Source organism: Tursiops truncatus, chromosome 3, assembly GCF_011762595.2.
Source record: "Tursiops truncatus isolate mTurTru1 chromosome 3, mTurTru1.mat.Y, whole genome shotgun sequence".
NCBI lineage: Eukaryota > Metazoa > Chordata > Mammalia > Artiodactyla > Delphinidae > Tursiops > Tursiops truncatus.
This window is the reverse complement of record NC_047036.1, coordinates 36,771,215-36,793,824: the sequence shown is the minus strand read 5'-3', so window position 1 is coordinate 36,793,824 and position 22,610 is coordinate 36,771,215. Positions and strand designations below refer to the sequence as shown.

General features: G+C 37.5%; 1 pseudogene; it reads left to right on the top strand.

The window, feature by feature from the left end:
* The first annotated feature begins 17,798 nt into the window (after positions 1-17,798).
* Positions 17,799-18,132, top strand: LOC101333786 (elongin-B pseudogene; annotated as a pseudogene).
* The last annotated feature ends 4,478 nt before the right edge of the window (positions 18,133-22,610 follow it).

The window sequence follows — 22,610 nt, the reverse complement described above, 5'->3', positions numbered from 1 at the left end:
CACTTGATTCAAAGTTGTTTTCCTCAGTCACAGGTTTAGATGAAAAAAATTTAATTATGGATTATATGATAAATGGTTCAGAAACTCAGTTTTCATCAAAGAAAACTCTGAATACAAAATAAGGAACCAGATGGATGGATGAATACTGGATGGATAGAGAAAGAGGTACACAGATATAAGCTCAGAACTAAATAAGAGACCCCCCCCTCTGTAATTCTACATCTAAAACCAAAAAGTAAATAATAATATACATTACTTAAATTTCAATATGTATACTCAAAATTTTTAAGACTTTAAAATGTATTACTCCCTTTCCCCAAATAGCTATTTATGTTTATCCTGTTTCTTTCTCTTTCCAACTGTTCTGCTCACTAATTACCCCTAAAAGAGTTTGTTAATCTACAGGAAAATTGAGAACCAAGTGATCTGGATTTATTTCAATGACATTTCTGCCTAAATTTACATTTATTACTCCCTTTAAAAATGAAACACACCAAGCTAATATGTTGCGTCCATGTCTTTTTTAACCTTTGGAAAGTAAGCAGCCCACTGCCAGGCAGGTAGTCAATGTTTAAAATAAACTTGCTAAATTAAACTAACTATTGCCCACACTACACATAAATTTCAGCCATAAGAGGAACATATGCGTGAAAGCACACTTTGTAATGACCCAGTTCAGCTGGACAGATGAAAGTCTGGGGCGTAGTGTTTCACTGGCTTGATCCATCTGCCACCAGTCACTTGTGGGAAGAGGCTTCTGTTTCTTGTCAGCCAGCAATAGGAAGCACAGCAGGATTTAGTAGCTGCTGAGGTACCAAAGGAAAGGGCACAGCGCACACCATTCACGTCAAGTCAGGGATGGAATCCCAGCTGCCTTATTCTCCCCATCTGGTAAGTAAACACTCTCCATGCTGTTTTGCCTCAGATAAAACCTCGCTTACTAAATCAGGAAAAATACACTCATTTAGGAAGGAACTTAATAATCCCATTTATAAGAATAAAAATATATGTGATTTATATTTTAACTCACAGAGGCTATCTAAAAATTGAGAAAATCGATTATTTGGCTTGCTCAACTTTCTCTTTAGCCACCTCTGGTCAATTATGTGATACAGTCCGACAAAGTGGGTTTTAAAGTCATATTATCAAGACACTATTTCAATTGTCCACTTCACATCCTGTACATAGACATAGCCAAAGTGCAAGATAAAAGGCAGTCCCCTCAGTTAAACTACAAATGGTTTTACTTCTTATCAAAGAGAAGGTGGAATACTCAGGATTTGCCATTTGATTCAGCACTAGGGCCTGCCAAAATGGGAAATAGTTGCACATAGTCAATGGCCATCTAATTGGGAGGTGTGAGGACATAGTAACAATGTTTGTTTCTTTTTAAAAGAACTTCAGAGCAGTCCCTTTGTTCAATATGTCACAAACTCTTTTCTGATTTAAAGGGAAAAGAGAAAAACAATTTGATGTGCAAATGCTATGTATACTACTCTAAAAGTTTTTTAAAAACCAGTAATGTTCCAATAAATAGAATTCTGGCAGTAATATTTCATTAGTGAATAAAGCCAGTAGCCATACTAAGGTCGGCAGGAGGGCTCACCCCTCATTCAGTGCATCTGGAGGGAGGAGAGAGCTACTACTTAATGACTTTGGTGTGCACCAGAGATCTTCCAGGAGACGGCAAGTTTGATTTTCTTCCATGTCCCAGTTTTGTTTTGTTTTGTTTTTTTTAACATAGTAAAGCATGTTTAATTCAATTAAGGTGTAACAGAACAAAATTTAAGTACTATAAAGTTAATTAAGGTATAACATAGTAAAGTATGTCAAGTATACCAATCATAGTGTACAGTTTGATAATTTCAGCATAAGTAATCACGTGTCTAACTACTGCCCAGGAGGAGATATGGGACATCCCAGAATTCCAGAAGTTTTCCTTATGCCCCCTCCCAATCTATACTCCTGGCCTCAAGATAACCACTAGTGTGACTTCCATTTACAGATGGTATGAAATATTTAAACTTGAATATATTTTTCTCCAGAAAGTCTCTTGTCATCTGCAGTTGTCTTGTTTTATATAGCTAAAATCACACCTTGTGGGTTTTATGCATACTCCAGTTTTTGAATATCAAGACCTTGCTTTTGAGGAAACAAGTGAGAAAAATAGGGAAATAGATACAAAATTATTTTATTAGTGGTTTTGTTTGTTTATTTGGGGTTTTTTGTTTTTTTTTTTTTTTGCTTATTACATTCATTTGTAAAGTTTGGAATTGATGTTTGTAATTACTCAGTGGAGTGAGGCACTAAAAAGTTCCCTTTACATGGGGTGTTACAGGCTATTAGCTTTCTGAGACACTTGCTAACAAGACAATGTGTGTTTAGTTAAGAATAAAGAGAAAAGGTATGATAGTGCTACCATAATCAGGTGATTGTCTGGTCTTCTCTGGGAAAATCATGACAAATTAGCAGGTAGCTGCTGGCAGAGAGTTACATGGGGCATATTTCCTAGACAGAAAGAATTATGGGAGGGACCTCATTAGGCTTCTATGCTTCAGCTTCCTTTTCTTTCCAACCCCGCCCCACAACTCTGCTTCCATGAGGATCTTACCTGGATCCATCCTTCCTGAAGTAGTTCTATACTGCTGGTGTGTACATCCCTAGGACTGAGGGGTGGCCCAGGGGTCACTATTGGGTGTCTGTGGAGCTTTGGCATGTAGCCAAGGTGACCACACACATCCATGCAAAGCCCCCCAGGGTGTGGAATGAGGCAGTGATGGGAGGAGAAGGAGGCAGACTGCAGACGGGGGGCCAGTTGTTCTTATGTTACCCGGGAGTGTGCTTGAGGGCAGGGAATTCTGGGAAGCAGGATACCTAAAGGACAGTCTGAAAGAGAGTTGTGGGCTTCAGTTGGACTTATCTCTTTGATTCCACAGACTCATTTGCTCCGTGGAGAGGGATGCAGCCATAGGAGGAAAAAAATAGGATCCTCTAAAGCATGGGACCCACAGCAGAGGTCCCTGTTGCCCAGATCTAAAGTAGTGTGAAGTGTGATTCACGTCACACTAGGGCATTAAAAAAAAAAGGACCTCTCACCATCTTGTGCTATTCTGTTTTCAAGGTATTTACCACTAGTTGTGAAATTAGTTTATGCTATACTTTATCATATTTTATTCAGCCTAATCATTCTCATCACAGCCATCATCAAATGCTATTTAAAATTTTCTATTTATAACCAAAAGTCTACTTCTGGTTTCAAAGGTAATTATTTTACCTCTCCTATAAAAGAACTGTTGACAACAGTTAGACCAAAAAAAGAAACCACTGAAAATGTACAGTAACATTGTCAAATATAAAATAGTTAAATATAAAATAGTCAAATGTAAAAAAAAGTCTAAACTTAAGCTAAATGCAAAAGGAACTACAGTATTATTTTATCTCCACTTTAGGCATTATGTATTCACTTGTTACAGTGCAACTGTGATTAAGGATGCTGAGGGCCTACACCCAGCTGCTGTGCCTGCACCCTCTCAGGTGTGTTATTGCAAAGCCTGGGTCTAGAAATAATAGTCTGACTCGAATATTCTCACAGGGCTGTATGGGTCAAACACATGAATAAACACCCACAACAAAAACAGAGTTCAAAATCAGTATAGAGCAAGAAATCCCTGATCAAATATATTTTTTATAAGTACTTTAAATAAATGCTCAAAAGCAGTCAGAGGAGCTTTGTTCTCAGCTCCACACACAACAAATGAGTTAACCCAAAAGCACCTCTTAATACCTTGAAGTCTCCAATATTCAAAATTTCTTATTACATGCATTTTTTGGTAAGAAAAACATTTCCCATTTTACTATCAGAGTGGTAGCACACAGGTCCAGGAGCACTGGGTGTACTCCGTGAAGCATGCATGTGCTCATGTCTTTCCCTGGGACCCATCAAGGTGCTTAGTGACTGCCACTGTCACAGGAAGGAAGTGGCTTAGTGTGACCAACACAGGCCTCCCCACAAGCCGGGCAAGACTCTAACAGGTGCAGTAGTCTAGGTGATAAGACAGTTTGGTGATTCCCCACTCAATGATGGCTCATTTCAGGTAACCTACAGTCAACCCCATGTGCTGAAAATTCATAACAGAGGTATGAATAAAACCAACCTGGTTTTATTACAGCAAGATGCTTTTAACCGTTCTGCTCTTAACCTTGTTTCTAGCTTGGAGTGGTGAAGGTAACTATTTATAGCACTGGTTGGCATATTAATTACAGTTTTTAAATGTTAAATTATTTTTTTAATTGCATGTGGATTAAATGCTTGAAGATTGTGATTAGTACCTCCAATGAACTCTCTGGTTCCACTGAACAGTTGTAAAACCTAGGCTCTGTCCCATCCTCCACACTGTTACAAGGGTGACCATAAACCAGACACCCCTGCTTAAAAAGTTAGCTTGAAAATACAGTCCAAACTACTTAAAGGAAATTGGTTTTTAATACAGGCCTACTGTACCTAATTCTATATTTCTACTATTCTCTGCAATAAACTCTCTTCTCCCCTTAGCAGACCTCTCATAATGGACTCACCTTCCCCATTCTTTGCTTAGTACATTCTATCTTGATTACTCTCAGCAATGGTTGGATGAGAATAGGGTGGAACTCACGTTTAAGAGAATAGTATTGGTTTCTAGCATGACTGAGGCAAAAGACATTCATGCTCTAAGAAGGAAGATCTACGTCAATACAAATAGAGACACCAATGCCTGGGATGATCTAATTTGGTAGGTTAGAGAATACAGAAAGCTAAGACTCTGCATGATGGTAGGCGGCTTTGGAGGCTTGGATTTCTGGGGGTAACTGAGGGAGAAAAGGGATGAAAGACATAATGCAGTTTATTCTGAGGGCAAGGTGGCTATTTGATTCTAATTATGCATTATTTATTGAATTTTGTTCCTGGCTGCAGTTAAAGTGGTGAGACTAGCAGTGTCGTTGGCTGGGGAAAGACGGAGAGGCTAGTAGTCTTACCTGGAGCATTCAGCTCCATAAGTGTTCCTTAAAAATGTTTTTTCCATCTGTTCTGCGGCTATAAACTATTCTCAAACACTGATAATCACCATCAACGGAATTTCAACACATTGAAATTGGTTTATTTTGATAATTCTATGAAATGTATGTAGATGTGTCAAGAAAAACAGAACCATTACCGCTGAGTATGCATCTATAATTCAATTGACCATATCTTACTATTCTGCTCAAAAATTTAGTAGATCTTGTCATTTTCTTTCCTGCAATGGGAAAAATTCATAAAACATGCCCTGTTCAATCAAGGAAATCTGTAGTGATTTGTGAGAATATGAGTCCTCTGAGAATCTGAAATCAGCTATAATATGATAAATATCATAATAGGGCCCATCTCATCTGATTATTGGGAGGATTAACTAAAATAATGCATATGTAGGGCACCTAGCGATGGTTCAATTTTTTTAAATTATGCTTATATTTATTCTAGCAAGTTTATCAAAACTTGCTCCAGTTCTTGAATCCTGTTAAATTACATGGTATAAATGGATAAATACTCAAAACTAAGTGTAATATTTAAGAGTTGACACATGAGTCCCTCTTAGGAAAGAAACTATTCTTGATAAACTCCTGGATTATAGAAGATAAGACCCAGGGGGCACATGTGGACCCCTTAACTTATTCATTCCTTCATTCATTCACTCATGCATTCATTAAGTGCTTACTATCAGGCATTGAAGTTATAGCAACAAACAAAACAGATAAAGCCATTGATCTCATAAAGTTAATGTTCTACTGCGGGAGACACACATATATGCTTAATTTCAGGGAGTGATAAGTGCCATGAAGCAAATAGGACAAGGCAGAGAATAACTAGGTAGGTTAGGGGACTTAGGATGGATAGGTTGGTCACAGAAGGCATCTTTGAAGAGGTGACATTTGAATCAAGACCCAAATGAGGTGATGCCACAGATAAAGAGAATTGGAAGCACAGGGAAGAACAAGTGCAAGGGATCTGGTTTGGGAACAGATGCGGCAAGTTGGCGAGGCACCAGGAAGGCCAGGGTGTCCAGACTTAGGGTGTAAAGAGCTTTGGATTTTATTTTAATAGCAGCTCTTTTTCTCATAACCATATAGGAGTGGCTCAGCTATTCTAAATGAGATAATAAAAGGATTTATTTAAATCAATCCACTATTAATTAATTTAACATACCTTCTTTAAATTGAATTTAATTAAACAGTACTGAAGTATAAAAATGAAAGGAATAGTCGTTCCCACTAACCCAGTACCTCCCCCTAAAAGGAAATGCTATTATAATTTTGGTGTATTCTTCCAGTTCAAAATATATTTATTTACTGCCAAAAATAGAAACATGCCACAGACATCATTTTGCACCCTGATTTTTTTTACTTCATAATATCACTTGGAAACTCTTCCATTCAAGGGTGTACATATTTTCATCATTTTTAAATGACTGCTCAATGTCACACTGTATGGATTATCCTAATCCATTTAATTAGGCTCTTATATAAGAAACTTTGTTTCCAATGTTTGCTATTATAAACAATACTATTACTTAAATCTTGGGATGTATAGATAAATTCACAAATTTATTCCAGAGCACACTTCCAGAGGGGCTGAAGGACTGATGGAAGTTTCCATCAAGAAAGACAACTGAGGGAATCAGGGTAGCCTTATACTATTAAATGTAGAGTCATTCTTCTTACAGCAGTGTAAATGCTTTGCCCTCTTAATCCCCTTGTCCCAATCTTCCAAAAAGTTCTCTACACTCACGAATGTTTCATTTGCATGGGTTACATTTTTGTTTTGTGGGAAAAAAAAACAGTTCAGAGTGTAAATCTGGAATGATATGGTGGATAAAAGAGACAGGAAACACAGAAACCTAGACACAGGCTGGAGGAAGAGTAACCATTAAGAACTCAAGCTACCTGGATTTCACTGACATTTAAAAAGTGTTTCCTCCTTCCACAAGGTGGGTATCAAGATTCAAGGCAATCTTATCTAGGTCTCAAGGAAGACAAGGTGGCCCCAACTGACATCTGGGTTACATATTTAATGCCCAAACATCCAAGGAGGGGGGAAACAGTCAAGCTAACTCTTTTGATTTCATGTAAACAAAATAACCAATTGATGGGCTGATTGCTTCACTTGTTTTGGATTTCTATATACACAACCACATGCCAGTGATCAAAAATAAATCATCATCTTCAAATTCAGAACAATACACAGGACTGTGTTATATTGTTCATAGCAATCTATGTTATAAAGAAAAATATATCTACTACAGTCATTCTTACTTCACATTTTTGTAAGGTACCAAAAAGAACATTAATTATAGGCAAATAATTGTCACTTACCCGGACTACAAATAGCCTCCTTCATAATTATGGCTTCTTTGCTTTTCTTCCTTCTCTCAGTAGTGTGGTACTTCATTATTCATTCTTATCTCCACAACAGGGTAAGCTGATAAAGAAGAATAGAAACCCATATCAATATTTTCAGCTGTCCAACAGTTTAAGGGCCATACCAATATTTTTATTAAATAAATTAAGGATTTCCATATTTTTACTCATGCTTTCATTTAATTTCTTAAAAACAAAGAGTGTTTCAGCTATCAGAAATGAGCCAATTATTATCTATTCCCCTAAATAATTTAGAAAGACATTCAATAGCATCTACTTGTCTCTGATTATAAAAATAATTACATATCCATTGCAGAAACTATAAATATATACAACAAAAACTGGCTGGTTTCCTCTGCTTATTTGTAGTGTCTGTATTTCTATACTATTTTGGAAAATTGAGTCAATAAATCGCATGGATGTTAAGCTAAAATGTGGATTATCAAAGTAAATTATAAAATCTACTCCTGTAAATATCCTTCAATAATTATTATAAATCTAGAATTATATAGCTATAATCCTATCCAAAATCACAAAGGAGACTAATCTTCCTCTCAATTTTTTCTAATTCCTATGGTTTCAATTATCATCTATTCAAAATATATATCTAATCTAGATTCCTCTTCTGAATTGCAAATCTGCATATCCAACTGCCTGCAAGAAATACCCATTTAGAGTTCCCAGGCATACCTCAAGGTCAACAAGTTCAAACCACCTTAAGAAATCTTTTTTACCTGACATCGATTTTTCCTTCAATGTTTCTCATCTTAGTTAAAGGCAGTACCATCTACACCTCAACTGATAAAGCAAAATATCTTCTCTCCTTTTCTTTAGTTCTCCGTATCCAATCATTAAGTCTTGTTTAATTTGCCTCCTAAATATTTCTTGGCTCATTTTACTTCTTGCCATCCTCACTGTTTCTAGCCTAACTAAAATCACTACTTCTTTCACCTGGGTGATGCAGTCCACGTGAATGGGGCCCCTGGAGTTGTAGAGTAGGCAACATTTGGAGTCCTTCTAGCCTCACCTTTTATCATCTTCCTCTCAAACTCTACTCTGTAGCATATTAAACATCTTTTGCCTCCTTAAACATTTCATACTCTCTTACCTTGGAGCCTCCAGACAAGCTGTACTCTTTGCCTAGTGTATATAGCATAGTTATATAATATAATAGCATATATGTGTATTATGTATATGTTCATATATGCTATATGTGTATATATATATATACACACACATCACACATGTATATTATTTGCTCTGAGATACTTTTTATCATCACCTCTGCGATCAACATGATGGCTGAGCTGGGTGTCCCACCAATATAGTCCCAAAATATCTGTTACTTTCTAATCAGAGCACTTACTACTTTTATTATAATTACTCATTTGCCTGATTATGCCCTCTGGTGGCATCAAGGATGTGTATTTTTTATGACTGTGTTTTCAATATCCAGCACAACTACCAGAGCAGACACTGGAAATATTTCCTAAATGGAAGAATTAATGAATCAATAAGTAAATGCTAATGTTTCAAGCAAAAATATGATAACACAAGGGTCATGACCTTATTCAAACTAAGAATTATGGTGAAGTAGGAGATATTTGTAGATAGAGTTAATGTCATTATTATTACTCCATCTGTAAGGTAAAATGTAGTGCTTATTCTTCATTTCCAAAAGCTGAGAATTATTATTATTTACATCTTTATTGGAGTATAATTGCTTTACAATGGTGTGTTAGTTTCTGCTTTATAACAAAGTGAATCAGTTATACATATACATATGTTCCCATATCTCTTCCCTCTTGCGTCTCCCTGCCTCCCACCCTTGCTATCCCACCCCTCCAGGCAGTCACAAAGCACCGAGCTGATCTCCCTGTGCTATGCGGCTGCTTCCCACTAGCTATCTACCTTACGTTTGGTAGTGTATATATGTCCATGCCTCTCTCTCACTTTGTCACAGCTTACCCTTCCCCCTCCCCGTATCCTCAAGTCCATTCTCTAGTAGATCTGCGTGTTTATTCCTGTCTTACCCCTAGGTTCTTCATGACATTTTTTTTTCTTAAATTCCATATATATGTGTTAGCATACGGTATTTGTCTTTCTCTTTCTGACTTACTTCACTCTGTATGACAGACTCTAGGTCCATCCACCTCATTACAAATAGCTCAATTTCGTTTCCTTTTATGCCTGAGTAATATTCCATTGTATATATGTGCCACATCTTTATCCATTCATCCGATGATGGGCACTTAGGTTGTTTCCATCTCCGGGCTATTGTAAATAGAGCTGCAATGAACATTTTGGTACATGACTCTTTTTGAATTATGGTTTTCTCAGGGTATATGCCCAGTAGTGGGATTGCTGGGTCATATGGTAGTACTATTTGTAGTTTTCTAAGGAACCTCCATACTGTTCTCCACAGTGGCTGTATCAATTTACATTCCCACCAACAGTGCAGTAGGGTTCCCTTTTCTCCACACCCTCTCCAGCATTTATTGTCTCTAGATTTTTTGATGATGGCCATTCTGACTGGTGTGAGATGATATCTCATTGTAGTTTTGATTTGCATTTCTCTAATGATTAAAGATGTTGAACATTCTTTCATGTATTTGTTGGCAGTCTGTATACCTTCTTTGGAGAAATGTCTATTTAGGTCTTCTGCCCATTTTTGGATTGGGTTGTTTGCTTTTTGTTATCGAGCTGCATGAGCTGCTTATAAATTTAGGAGATTAATCCTTTGTCAGTTGCTTCATTTGCAAATTTTTCTCCCATTCTGAGGGTTGTCTTTTGGTCTTGTTTATGGGTTCCTTTGCTGTGCAAAAGTTTGAAGTTTCATTAGGTCCCATTTGTTGATTTTTGTTTTTATTTCCATTTCTCTAGGAGGTGGGTGAAAACGGATCTTGCTGTGATTTATGTCATAGAGTGTTCTGCCAATGTTTTCCTCTAAGAGTTTGATAGTTTCTGGCCTTACATTTAGGTCTTTGACCCACTTTGAGCTTATTTTTGTGTATGGTGTTAAGGAGTGTTCTAATCTCATACTTTTACATGTAGCTGTCCAGTTTTCGCAGCACCACTTATTGAAGAGGCTGTCCTTTCTCCACAGTACATTCCTGCCTCCTTTATCAAAGATAAGGTGACCATATGTGCGTGGGTTTATCTCTGGGCTTTCTATCCTGTTCCATTGATCTATCTTTCTGTTTTTGTGCCACTACCATACTGCCTTGATTACTGTAGCTTTGTAGTATAGTCTGAAGTCAGGGAGCCTGATTCCTCAAGCTCTGTTTTTCGTTCTCAAGATTGCTTTTGCTATTTGGGGTCTTTTGCGTTTCCATACAAATTGTGAAATTTTTTGTTCTAGTTCTGTGAAAAATGCCATTGGTAGTTTGATAGGGATTGCATTGAATCTGTAGATTGCTTTGGGTAGTAGAGTCATTTTCACAATGTTGATTCTTCCAATCCAAGAACATGGTATATCTCTCCATCTATTTGTATCATCTTTAATTTCTTTCATCAGTGTCTTATAATTTTCTGCATACAGGTCTTTTTTCTCCTTAGGTAGGTTTATTCCTAGATATTTTATTCTTTTTGTTGCAATGGTAAATGGGAGTGTTTTCTTGATTTCACTTTCATATTTTTCATCATTAGTGTATAGGAATGCCAGAGATTTCTGTGCATTAATTTTGCATCCTGCTACTTTACCAAATTCATTGATTAGCTCTAGTAGTTTTCTGGTAGCATCTTTAGGATTCTCTATGTATAGTATCATGTCATCTGCAAACAGCGACAGCTTTACTTCCCCTTTTCCAATTTGGATTCCTTTTATTTCCTGTTCTTCTCTGATTGCTGTGGCTAAAACTTCCAAAACTATGTTGAATAAGAGTGGTGAGAGTGGGCAACCTTTTCTTGTTCCTGATCTTAGTGGAAATGGTTTCAGTTTTTCACCATTGAGGATGATGCTGGCTGTGGGTTTGTCATATATGGCCTTTATTATGTTGAGGAAAGTTCCCTCTATGCCTACTTTCTACAGGGTTTTTATCATAAATGGGTGTTGAATTTTGTCGAAAGCTATCTCTGCATCTATTGAGATGATCATATGGTTTTTCTCCTTCAATTTGTTAATATGGTGTATCACATTGATTGATTTGCGTATATTGAAGAATCCTTGCATTCCTGGAATAAACCCCACTTGATCATGGTGTATGATCCTTTTAATGTGCTGTTGGATTCTGTTTGCTAGTATTTTCTTGAGGATTTTTGCATCTATATTCGTCAGTGATATTGGCCTGTAGTTTTCGTTCTTTGTGACATCCTTGTCTGGTTTTGGTATCAGGGTGATGGTGGCCTCGTAGAATGAGTTTGGGAGTGTTCCTCCCTCTGCTATATTTTGGAAGAGTTTGAGAAGGATAGGTGTTAGCTCTTCTCTAAATGTTTGATAGAATTCGTCTGTGAAGCCATCTGATCCTGGGCTTTTGTTTGTTGGAAGATTTTTAATCACAGTTTCAATTTCAGTGCTTGTGATTGCTCTGTTCATATTTTCTATTTCTTCCTGATTCAGTCTTGGCAGGTTGTGCATTTCTAAGAATTTGTCCATTTCTTCCAGGTTGTCCATTTTATTGGCATAGAGTAGCTTGTAGTAATCTCTCATGATCTTTTGTATTTCTGCAGTGTCGGTTGTTACTTCTCCTTTTTCATTTCTAATTCTATTGATTTGAGTCTTCTCCCTTTCTTTCTTGATGAGGCTGGATAATGGTTTATCAATTTTGTTTATCTTCTCAAAGAACCTGCTTTTAGTTTTATTGATCTTTGTTATTGTTTCCTTCATTTCTTTTTCATTTATTTCTGATCTAATTTTTATAATTTCTTTCTTTCTGCTAACTTTGAGGTCTTTTTGTTCTTCTTTCTCTAATTGTTTTAGGTGCAAGGTTAGGTTATTTATTCGAGATGTTTCCTGTTTCTTAAGATAGGATTGTATTGCTATAAACTTCCCTCTTAGAACTGCTTTTGATGCACCCCATAGATTTTGGGTCATCGTGTCTCCATTGTCATTTGTTTCTAGGTATTTTTTGATTTCCTCTTTGATTTCTTCAGTGATCACTTCGTTATTAAGTAGTGTATAGTTTAGCCTCCATTTGTTTGTATTTTTTACAGATCTTTTCCTGTAATTGATATCTAGTCTCATAGCATTGTTGTCGGAAAGATACTTGATACAATTTCAATTTTCTTAAATTGACCAAGGCTTGATTTGTGACCCAAGATATGATCTATCCTGGAGAATGTTCCATGAGCACTTGAGAAAAATGTGTATTCTGTTGTTTTTGGATGGAATGTCCTATAAATATCAATTAAGTCCTTCTTGTTTAATGTATCATTTAAAGCTTGTGTTTTCTTATTTATTTTCATTTTGGATGATCTGTCCATTGGTGAAAGTGGGGTGTTAAAGTCCCCTACGATGAATGGTTACTGTCGATTTCCCCTTTTATGGCTGTTAGTATTTGCCTTATGTATTGAGGTGCTCCTATGTTGGGTGCATAAATATTTACAATTGTTATATCTTCTTATTGGATCGATCCCTTGATCATTATGTAGTGTCCTTCTTTGTCTCTTCTAGTAGTTTTTATTTTAAAGCCTATTTTGTCTGATATGAGATTTGCTACTCCAGCTTTCTTTTGGTTTCCATTTGCATGAAATATCTTTTTCCATCCCCTCCCTTTCAGTCTGTATGTGTCTCTAGGTCTGAAGTGGGTCTGTTGTAGACAGCAAATATATGGGTCTTGTTTTTGTATCCATTCAGCCAATCTGTGTCTTTTGGTGGGAGCATTTAGTCCATTTACATTTAAGGTAATTATCGATATGTACGTTCCTATTCCCATTTTCCTAATTGTTTTGGGTTCGTTATTGTAGGTCTTTTCCTTCTCTTGTGTTTCTTGCCTAGAGAAGTTCCTTTAGCATTTGTTGTAAAGCTGGTTTGGTGGCGCTGAACTCTCCTAGCTTTTGCTTGTCTGTAAAGTTTTTAATTTCTCCATCAAATCTGAATGAGATCCTTGCTGCATAGAGTAATCTTGGTTGCAGCTTTTTCTCCTTCACCACTTTAAATATGTCCTGTCAGTCCCTTCTGGCTTGCAGAGTTTGTGCTGCAAGATCAGCTGTTAACCTTATGGGGATTCCCTTGTGTGTTATTTGTTGTTTTTCCCTTGCTGTTTTTAATATGTTTTCTTTGTATTTAATTTTTGACAATTTGATTAATATGTGTCTTGGTGTATTTCTCTTTGGACTTATCCTGTATGGGACTCTCTGTGTTTCTTGGACTTAACTATTTCCTTTCCCATATTAGGGAAGTTTTCAACTATAATCTCTTCAAATATTTTCTCAGTCCCTTTCTTTTTCTCTTCTTCTTCTGGGACCCCTATAATTCGAATGTTGGTGTGTTTAATGTTGTCCCAGAAGTCTCTGAGACTGTCCTCAGTTCTTTTCATTCTTTTTTCTTTATTCTGCTCTGAAGTACTTATTTCTACTATTTTATCTTCCACATCACTTATCTGTTCTTCTGCCTCAGTTATTCTGCTATTGATCCCATCTAGAGTATTTTTAATTTCATTTATTGCATTGTTCATCGTTGTTTGTTTCATCTTTAGTTCTTCTAGGTCCTTGTTAAATGTTTCTTGTATTTTGTCTATTCTATTTCCAAGATTTTGGATCATCTTTACTATCATTATTCTGAATTCTTTTTCAGGTAGACTGCCTATTTCCTCTTCATTTGTTAGGTCTGGTGGGTTTTTATCTTGCTCCTTCATCTCCTGTGTGTTTTTTTGTCTTCTCATTTTGTTTATCTTACTGTGTTTGGGGTCTCCTTTTTGCAGGCTGCAGGTTTGTAGTTCCCGTTGTTTTTGGTGTCTGTCCCCAGTGGCTAAGGTTTGTTCAGTGGGTTGTGTAGGCTTCCTGGTGGAAGGGACTAGTGCCTGTGTTCTGGTGGATGAGGCTGGATCTTGTATTTCTGGTGGGTAGGTCCACATCTGATGGTGTGTTTTGGGGTGTCTGTGGACTTATTATGATTTTAGGCAGCCTCTCTGCTAATGGGTGATGTTGTGTTCCTGTCTTGCTAGTTGTTTGGCATAGGATGTCCAGCACTGTAGCTTGCTGGTCGTTGAGTGAAGCTGGGTGCTGGTGTTGAGATGGAGATATCTGGGAGATATTCACTGTTTGATATTACATGGAGCTGGGAGGTCTCTTGTGGACCAGTGTCCTGAAGTTGGCTCTCCCCCCTCAGGCACAGCACTGACTCCTGGCTGCAGCAACAAGAGCCTTTCATCCACACAGCTCAGAATAAAAGGGAGAAAAAGTAAAAGAAAGAATTAGTCAAAGTAGAAAGAAAGAAAGAAAGAAGGGAGGGAGGGAGGGAGGGAGGGAGGGAGGGAGGGAGGAAGGAAGGAAGGAGGGAAGGAAGCAAAAAAAGAAAGAAAGAAAATAAAGTAAAATATAATAAAGTTATTAAAATAAAAAAATAATTATTAAGAGAAAAAAAGAAAAAACAATTTTAAAAACAACAAAGAAAATCGGACGGATAGAACCCTAGGAGAAATGGTGGAAGCAAAGCTGTACAGACAAAATCTCACACAGAAGCATACCCATACACACTAACAAAAAGAGGAAAAGGGGAAAAAATCATACATGCTGCTCTCAAAGTCCATCTCCTTAATTTGGGATGATTTGTTGTCTATTCATGTATTCCACAGATGCAGTGTACATCAAGTTGATTGTGGAGCTTTAATCCGCTGCTTCTGAGGCTGCTGGGAGAGATTTCCCTTTCTCTTCTTTGTTCTCACAGCTCCCAGGGGCTCAGCTTTGGATTTGGCCCCACCTCTGCGTTAGGTCACCGGAGGGCGTCTGTTCTTCGCTCAGACAGGACGGGGTTAAAGGAGCCGCTGATTCAGGGGCTCTGGCTCACTCAGGCCTGGGGGACGGAGGGGCACGGAGTGCGGGGCAAGCCTGCAGCGGCAAAGGACGGCGGGACATTGCACCAGCCTGAGGCGCACCGTGCATTCTCCCGAGGGAGTTGTCCCTGGATCCCGGGACCCTGGCAGTGGCGGGCTGTACAGGCTCCCCGGAAAGGGGGTGTGGATAGTGACCTGTGCTTGCACACAGGCTTCTTGGTGGCGTCAGCAGCAGCCTTAGCGTCTCATGCCTGTCTCTGGGGTCCGCGCTTTTAGTCGTGGCTCATGTCCGTCTCTGGAGCTCCTTTAAGCAGCGCTCTTAATCCCCTCGCCTCGCGCACCAGGAAACAAAGAGGGAAGAAAAAGTCTCTTGCCTCTTCGGCAGGTCCAGACTTTTCCCCGGACTCCCTCCCGACTAGCTGTGGCGCACTAACCCCCTGCAGGCTGTGTTCACTCCGCCAACCCCAGTCCTCTCCCGGCGCTCCAACCGAAGCCCCAGCCTCAGCTCCCAGCCCCACCCGCCCCGGCGTGTGAGCAGACAAGCCTCTCGGGCTGGTGAGTGCCGGTTGCCCCTGATCCTCTGTGTGGGAATCTCTCCGCTTTGCCCTCCACACCCTGTTGCTGCGCTCTCCTCCACGGCTCCGAAGCTTCCCCCTCCTCACCCGCAGTCTCCACCCGCGAAGGGGCTTCTAGCATGTGGAAACCTTTCCTCCTTCACAGCTCCCTCCCACTGGTGCAGGTCCCGTCCCTATCCTTTTGTCTCTGTTTATTCTTTTTTCTTTTCCCTACCCAGGTACGCAGGGAGTTTCTCGCCTTTTGGGAGGTCTGAGGTCTTCTGCCAGCATTCAGTAGGTGTTCTGTAGGAGTTGTTCCACGTGTAAATGTATTTCTGGTGTATCAGTGGAGAGGAAGGTGACCTCCACGTCTTACTCTTCCGCCATCTTCCCGGAAGCCTCCCAAAAGCTGAGCATTATTAACACTGCCTCTGTAAGCAGAAATGCTCAAGGAAATGCTGGGATCCATGGTGTGCCTTTTCCTAACTTCACCATTTTAGACATGACAGCTCAACTCTAGCTGAACATAGCCAGACAACTCCCAAGGATAAAACTAAAACCTTAAGTTGCCAGCAAATTGTTTTCCAAAAGAATAATTATTAGGACAACAAAATCATGTAAATATGAAATGGAAAGCTGTGACAGGTCATCTAATCTCTCCTGTGAGAATTCTCTTAAATGTTGGCCTCAGTGCTCTTCAGGGTGAATTTTAAGTACAACCAGTGATGTAAATCCCCCCTTTAACCTTGGGAGGCTGTTGTGCAAACCAAAAGTTTCCATTGCTTCTGCTTGGGTAAAATATTTTAAAATTTGCCTTTTCCTCAATGTGTGTATTTTACTCTAGCTCTCTTGTTCCTCTATCTTTCTAGGTTTTATAAATAAAAATAAGTGGTGATATAATCTTAGAGCAGTAATTTTCATTCAACTAAGGGTTCAGTTACAAGCAGCAAATGTACTCTTTTCATTTAAAGTAAACCTAATGGTGACAATAATTTTTTTTTATTCTAAGTTTAATGCACTTTTATTTCATTCTATTGATGTTTAAAAATTGGAAGGGGTAAAAAAGTCAGAATTTATCACTTCAGTAGGTTAAATCTTAGGAAAATCTTCAGGTTCATTTGCTGTGATGCTAAAAATTTAATGGAATATTGTTTAATTAAATGAGCTGTCTGCTGGAGGTGGGAAATTTGGAGATTATATAGAATGTTATGAAACTTATTTTTGTTTATTTGTTTAACATTTTAATCTTATTTTTACTTGAGAATCTTGCCAGTATTGGTCTCAATACATTACCCTTTCATGTAATTAAACCTATCTTTGGTTCAATGGGTAAGACAATATTGGCTTTTTAAATGCAACATTTCCCAAACATTAGTCTTCTGTGTACCAATTGCCTGAATTTTGGCATATTTTATACTACTGTACAATCTTTCACTGAATATTTTTCTTTTTTTCCTCTTTTTTTTTTTTTTTTTTTTCACGGTACGCGGGCCTCTCACTGTTGTGGCCTCTCCCGCTGCAGAGCACAGGCTCCGGACGAGCAGGCTCAGTGGCTATGGCTCACGGGCCCAGCCGCTCCACGGCATGTGGGATCTTCCCAGACCAGGGCATGAACCCGTGTCCCATGCATCGGCAGGCGGACTCTCAACCACTGCGCCACCAGGGAAGCCCCGAATATTTTTCTTGAGATAACGTACTTGTTTGAATTCAAATATATTTTAAGTAATATTTATGTCATTTAATCCCCTTTTCCCCTAATATTGGTAAATGCATACAATTTAAAACTTTATTGCATAACTTCTAAAATTATCTCGTAGCCCACAGTTCGGAAAAGCTGTTCTGTCGTATTTCACTATAAATCTCGGGAGAGGCTTCCGCTGCCATGGAGGTGTTCCTCATGATCCGTTGCCACAAGACCACCATCTTCACGGATGTCAAGGAGCAGAGCAACATGATCGAACTCAAGTGGCTGCTGGAAGAGTAGCAGCTGTACAAGGACGACCAACTTCTGGACGACGGGAGGACATTGGGTGAGTGTAGCTTCACCAGCCGGAGAGCAAGGCCACAGGCCGCAGCCACTGTGGAGCTAGCCTTCCAGGCAGATGAAGCATTTGAAGCCCTGTGCATTGAGCCTTTCTCCAGCCCACCTGAGCTGCCTGCTCTGTGTGATGAAGCCGCAGGACTCAGGAAGCAGCGCCAATCAACAAGCTGTGTAGTTGGAGACCCTTCCCCCACTCCTGTTCCCCCCATCTCCCTCCAATAAAAGCGATTTGGGTGTTTAAAAAAAAAAAAATATATATATATATATATATATATATATATATATATATAATTTCCTTCTTCTTTCATAAAAGAATCTAACTTTCAGTGTTATTTTCTGATAGTCTCCTAGCAGTTTTAAAAATTTGTATTGTGAATTGTTAAAAAAAACTAATCTGAATTGTGTATATTATGTTTTAAATATGTTATGCTGTTCTCCTATTACTATAAAAATCCATTTAATTTAAACAAGTATAGAGAAATCACAGGCATTATTTATAAAAATTAAAAGATTAGTTTTTTTCTTTGATACATTTCTAATAGAGATGCTACTGAACTTACTTTACTAAGGGGGTAAGACATAGTTAATAACACGTAAAATATTTAAAATATTCTGTTCCATTGATACTAGTTATTGCCTGAATATTATGCACTCCTACTTTTTTATATAACATTTTCAGAAGTCAACCTAAGTCAAACATAAATTCTAAATTAGATATTGATTCATATGAACTCATATTTTGATCTGATTGTTTACTTTGGGTACTATATTGGGTACCTCTGAAAACACTTCTACTTCGAAATTATTGAGGAAAAATAGTCTTTAGCAACAAATAAATAGAGATTTACAGAACTTTGACCATTATGAAAACCTGCTGCAGTTATCGTCAGCTGGATTCATTGCCATTTATTATTTTTGTTTATGATCTTTCAGCCAGTTCCCAATCCATGTGACTCTGTTCTCATCCAAAACAATTATAATTATTTGCAACTAAAAGTTAATGATCCACTGTTTCAAATGCTTCACTGAAGCCCAAATACATGACATCAGTTCCATTCTCTTCATCCAATTAGTTTTGCAACTCTATCAAACAGGCCTATCATCATGGTCTGGCATGATTTGTTCATTATGGACCTTGGTGCTTAAGGTTCAAAATTCCATGTCTTCTAACTGCTTACAGATTTTCCTTCAATATTTTCTTCCTTACTTCACTCCATATTGATCTATTGCTTGGTTGTGTGTAAACATTTGTTTTACTCGGACATGTTTACAAAGAAGAAAAACTGAAGGAAAGTAAGGTGTAGAATCACTTTCATTGCTCTTTGCAAACTACATAGCATTTAAGTGAGGTGCTTTGGGAGCTTTGGTCTTTTTTATATTTCCTTAATTTTACATAAAATCCTTTTCATGAGAATTACTAAGGAGTTCTGCATTATTAATTTGTGGGTACTTGCATTTTCAAAAGACTATAAAACTAGGCTAATTAGAGAAGAGTGTTTTGGCTCAGAGGGTTCACACAATAAAGCAATAGGTTCCGTCATGACTTAAATAGAAAATGAGCTAATTGTAGGGTAGAGTGGAGTAAAGAAGAGCTAAGAATGTCTATATGAGGGATAAGATTAATTCATAATTTATCATATATAATTACAAATGTTTGAATTTTTATAAATATTTGAATGGCTGTAATATAAAACTAGTTGTAAAAGTAAAAACAACTTTAAGATTTCTTGGTACACCAACAGCCCATTCATGACAATTATGGGTAAAATCTGCAATAAGCAATAGTTTAATGACATCAATTACCAATTGTATTGGCTCCAATTTCTATGATAGTTAAATTGTTTCATTATACGTGAATAATCCTCGAAAAGATTTGTTCCTTTAATGTAGAAAAGTTTGTTCCTTTAATGTTCTTCCTAGAAAGCTGTTGACATTTGCTGATTGTATAGCAAATGTCTTTTTCTTTAAAAAAAAAAAAAAATTCACAATATAGCAACTGTTTTAACCTTCGAAATTACTAAAGTCTGAGAAATTGGAGATTTCCATATTACATTTCCTTTCTGTTCAGGAAAAACATGTTTACGAAACGTTAAAAAACATGTTTACGAATAGTTACAATTTTTTTTTTTTTTTTGCGGTACAGGGGCCTCTCACTGTTGTGGCCTCTCCCGTTGCGGAGCACAGGCTCCGGACGCGCAGGCTCAGCGGCCATGGCTCACGGGCCCAGCTGCTCCGCGGCATGTGGGATCTTCCCGGACCGGGGCACGAACACGTGTCCCCTGCATCGGCAGGTGGACTCTCAACCACTGCGCCACCAGGGAAGTCCCCAGCTCTTATTTTTAAGTCTGATTAATATCTGATCAAATTCTAGGCTAGGGCTCGGCCACTAAAGGGCTTGGCAGTTTGAAATTTAAGCAGGCATGTAAAATGGTCCTCTTGATTGCTCACGGGGGCAGGAGCTGTGTGTTCACAGACAATCAAAGAAAAGGGAAAACATTTCATTTTTTTCCAATCAAATTGCTGATTTCTGGAAAATTTTGTGAAATTATAAATGAGAAACTGTAATAAACTTTTGTGAATTTAAGCACACATGATTTAAAGGCTAACTTGCCTGTGATATTGGAATAATGTAGAAGAAATTGAAAATAATGTTTTTAATAGAAAAATTATTTGTACCACTTTCTATTTGAAGGGTTGGATCCCCTTCAAATTTGCTTACTGATGATATGTTTGTTTATTCCTTCAAGATTTAAATAAGAAACACATACCAAATCTCAAAATTTTAATCCTTATTTTCAATGTTCAATGATGAAAATTCTTTTTACTTGTTAAAGGATCTTCTAATTATTCTGATAAAGACACTTAATGATTAAGTATTTCCCACTGAAAGTATGAGTTTTTTATGTTGTAGTCACATGAATGAGCACATCATATTAGCTACACGACAATACAATAAAAAAAATGACAATGACAATCACTTGGGTAACACATTAGATCCTAATGCAGGTAAAATGGCCCTTCCCTGCCTTGTTCACCTCAATTTCATATACCTAGAAGCACTCAATCAATGTATCAATGTTTGTTCACTGAATACATTAAACTCAGAAAGTTTAAAATTTTACACTTTTTCCACTTAGAAGAAAATCTACATTTGCATTTAAATAATAGAAACTCTAGATTCACAGAAATAAAACACTCACTGAATTAAGATATAAGTATGATTTAAATTCACTAGAAAAAATTTTAAATGGTTCCATATGGAAACTAAAAAGGCTAATATTAAAATAATGTTCTATCTCTTCTACTTCAAAGCACTTTTTATTATTTTAATTTAAATATTTATTTATATATAATTTATCTCAGGAAATATCCTCTGTTGGTTCAGTGATGACAGGGGAAATATTTAATTTGTTCTGTACAGAGTCCTTGGTTTCTAGAATAATACTTGATTTGAGACATAGAAAACCCTTAGTAAGTGTTTGCTGAATAAATTCATGCAACAGCCAGCTTTCAAGCAGAGAAGCAGAAACAGGAGATCTGTTTTAAGAGATTTGTTGCAAGGAATTGGCTTATGCAGTTGTGGGGACTGGCTGGGCACCTCCAAAATCCACGGGGCAGGCTATCGGGAAAGGCAGGCTGGAACTTTTGGTCAGGGTCAAATACTACTGTCCATAGGCAGAATTTCTTTTTCATCAGGGAAGCGTCAGCTCTGCTCTTCAGGCATTTCAACTGATTGAATCAGACCCACTCAGGTTATGTAGGATAATTTCTCTTACCTAAATGCAACTAACTGATTATGGACCTTAATCACATCTAGAAAATACCTTCCTAGAAACATCTAGGTTAGTTTTTGGTTGAATAAAGGGGGACTGTAACCTAGCCAAGCTGACACAGCAAGAAGTCTTGCATAATTGGAATAGGCATTACCTTTTTTGGTAGTAGATAATCCATCCCTGAGAGTTAAAAAAAAAAAAAAGTAGATTGTCCATCTTACAGGTACTATTTATTTGGCACTTATCACATGGTCTTAAGTTCATTTGATATTAAGCTTTTCATGTATATTGTCATAATTTTAAGAATCCCGCTTTTTGTCCTCATTCTACAGAGGAGAAAATTGAGGTTAAAAAATGATTTAAAAATTTTCAAAGTTAACCAGCTGGTGAGGGTTGAACACTAAAATATACTACTGCCAAAGCCCTAACTCTTAAAAAGTATTATCTGAGTATGGCGTTATTAAACAAAAATATGGCATATAGAGAAAGGGAAAAAAATGTTCAAGTGTGTCATTTTAGTAAAGAATTTCAATCTCACTGCAATATACTTGTTCCTACCTTCTGCTCTCCATTGATGTGTTCATTTATGTCACTCCTCAACATTTCTGAGAAAGTGCTGAAAGGGAATATAGGATGCTTGAGATACTGATTATAAAGATATTTATTATCATTTGTGTCTTATTACAACAGATATTTGGAAAGCCACTAAAATGCTTTTTGAGATGACAACAGTAGGAAAAACAAACTTTTCTTATGTGCAAAGCTTATGCTAAAATTATTATTGATTTTTATCTAACTTTATTCAATGTCTGGGTCTAGTTTTTAGAAATGTTCATAACTGAAAAGTAGGAACAAGATTTTAGCATGTAATAAACTATTT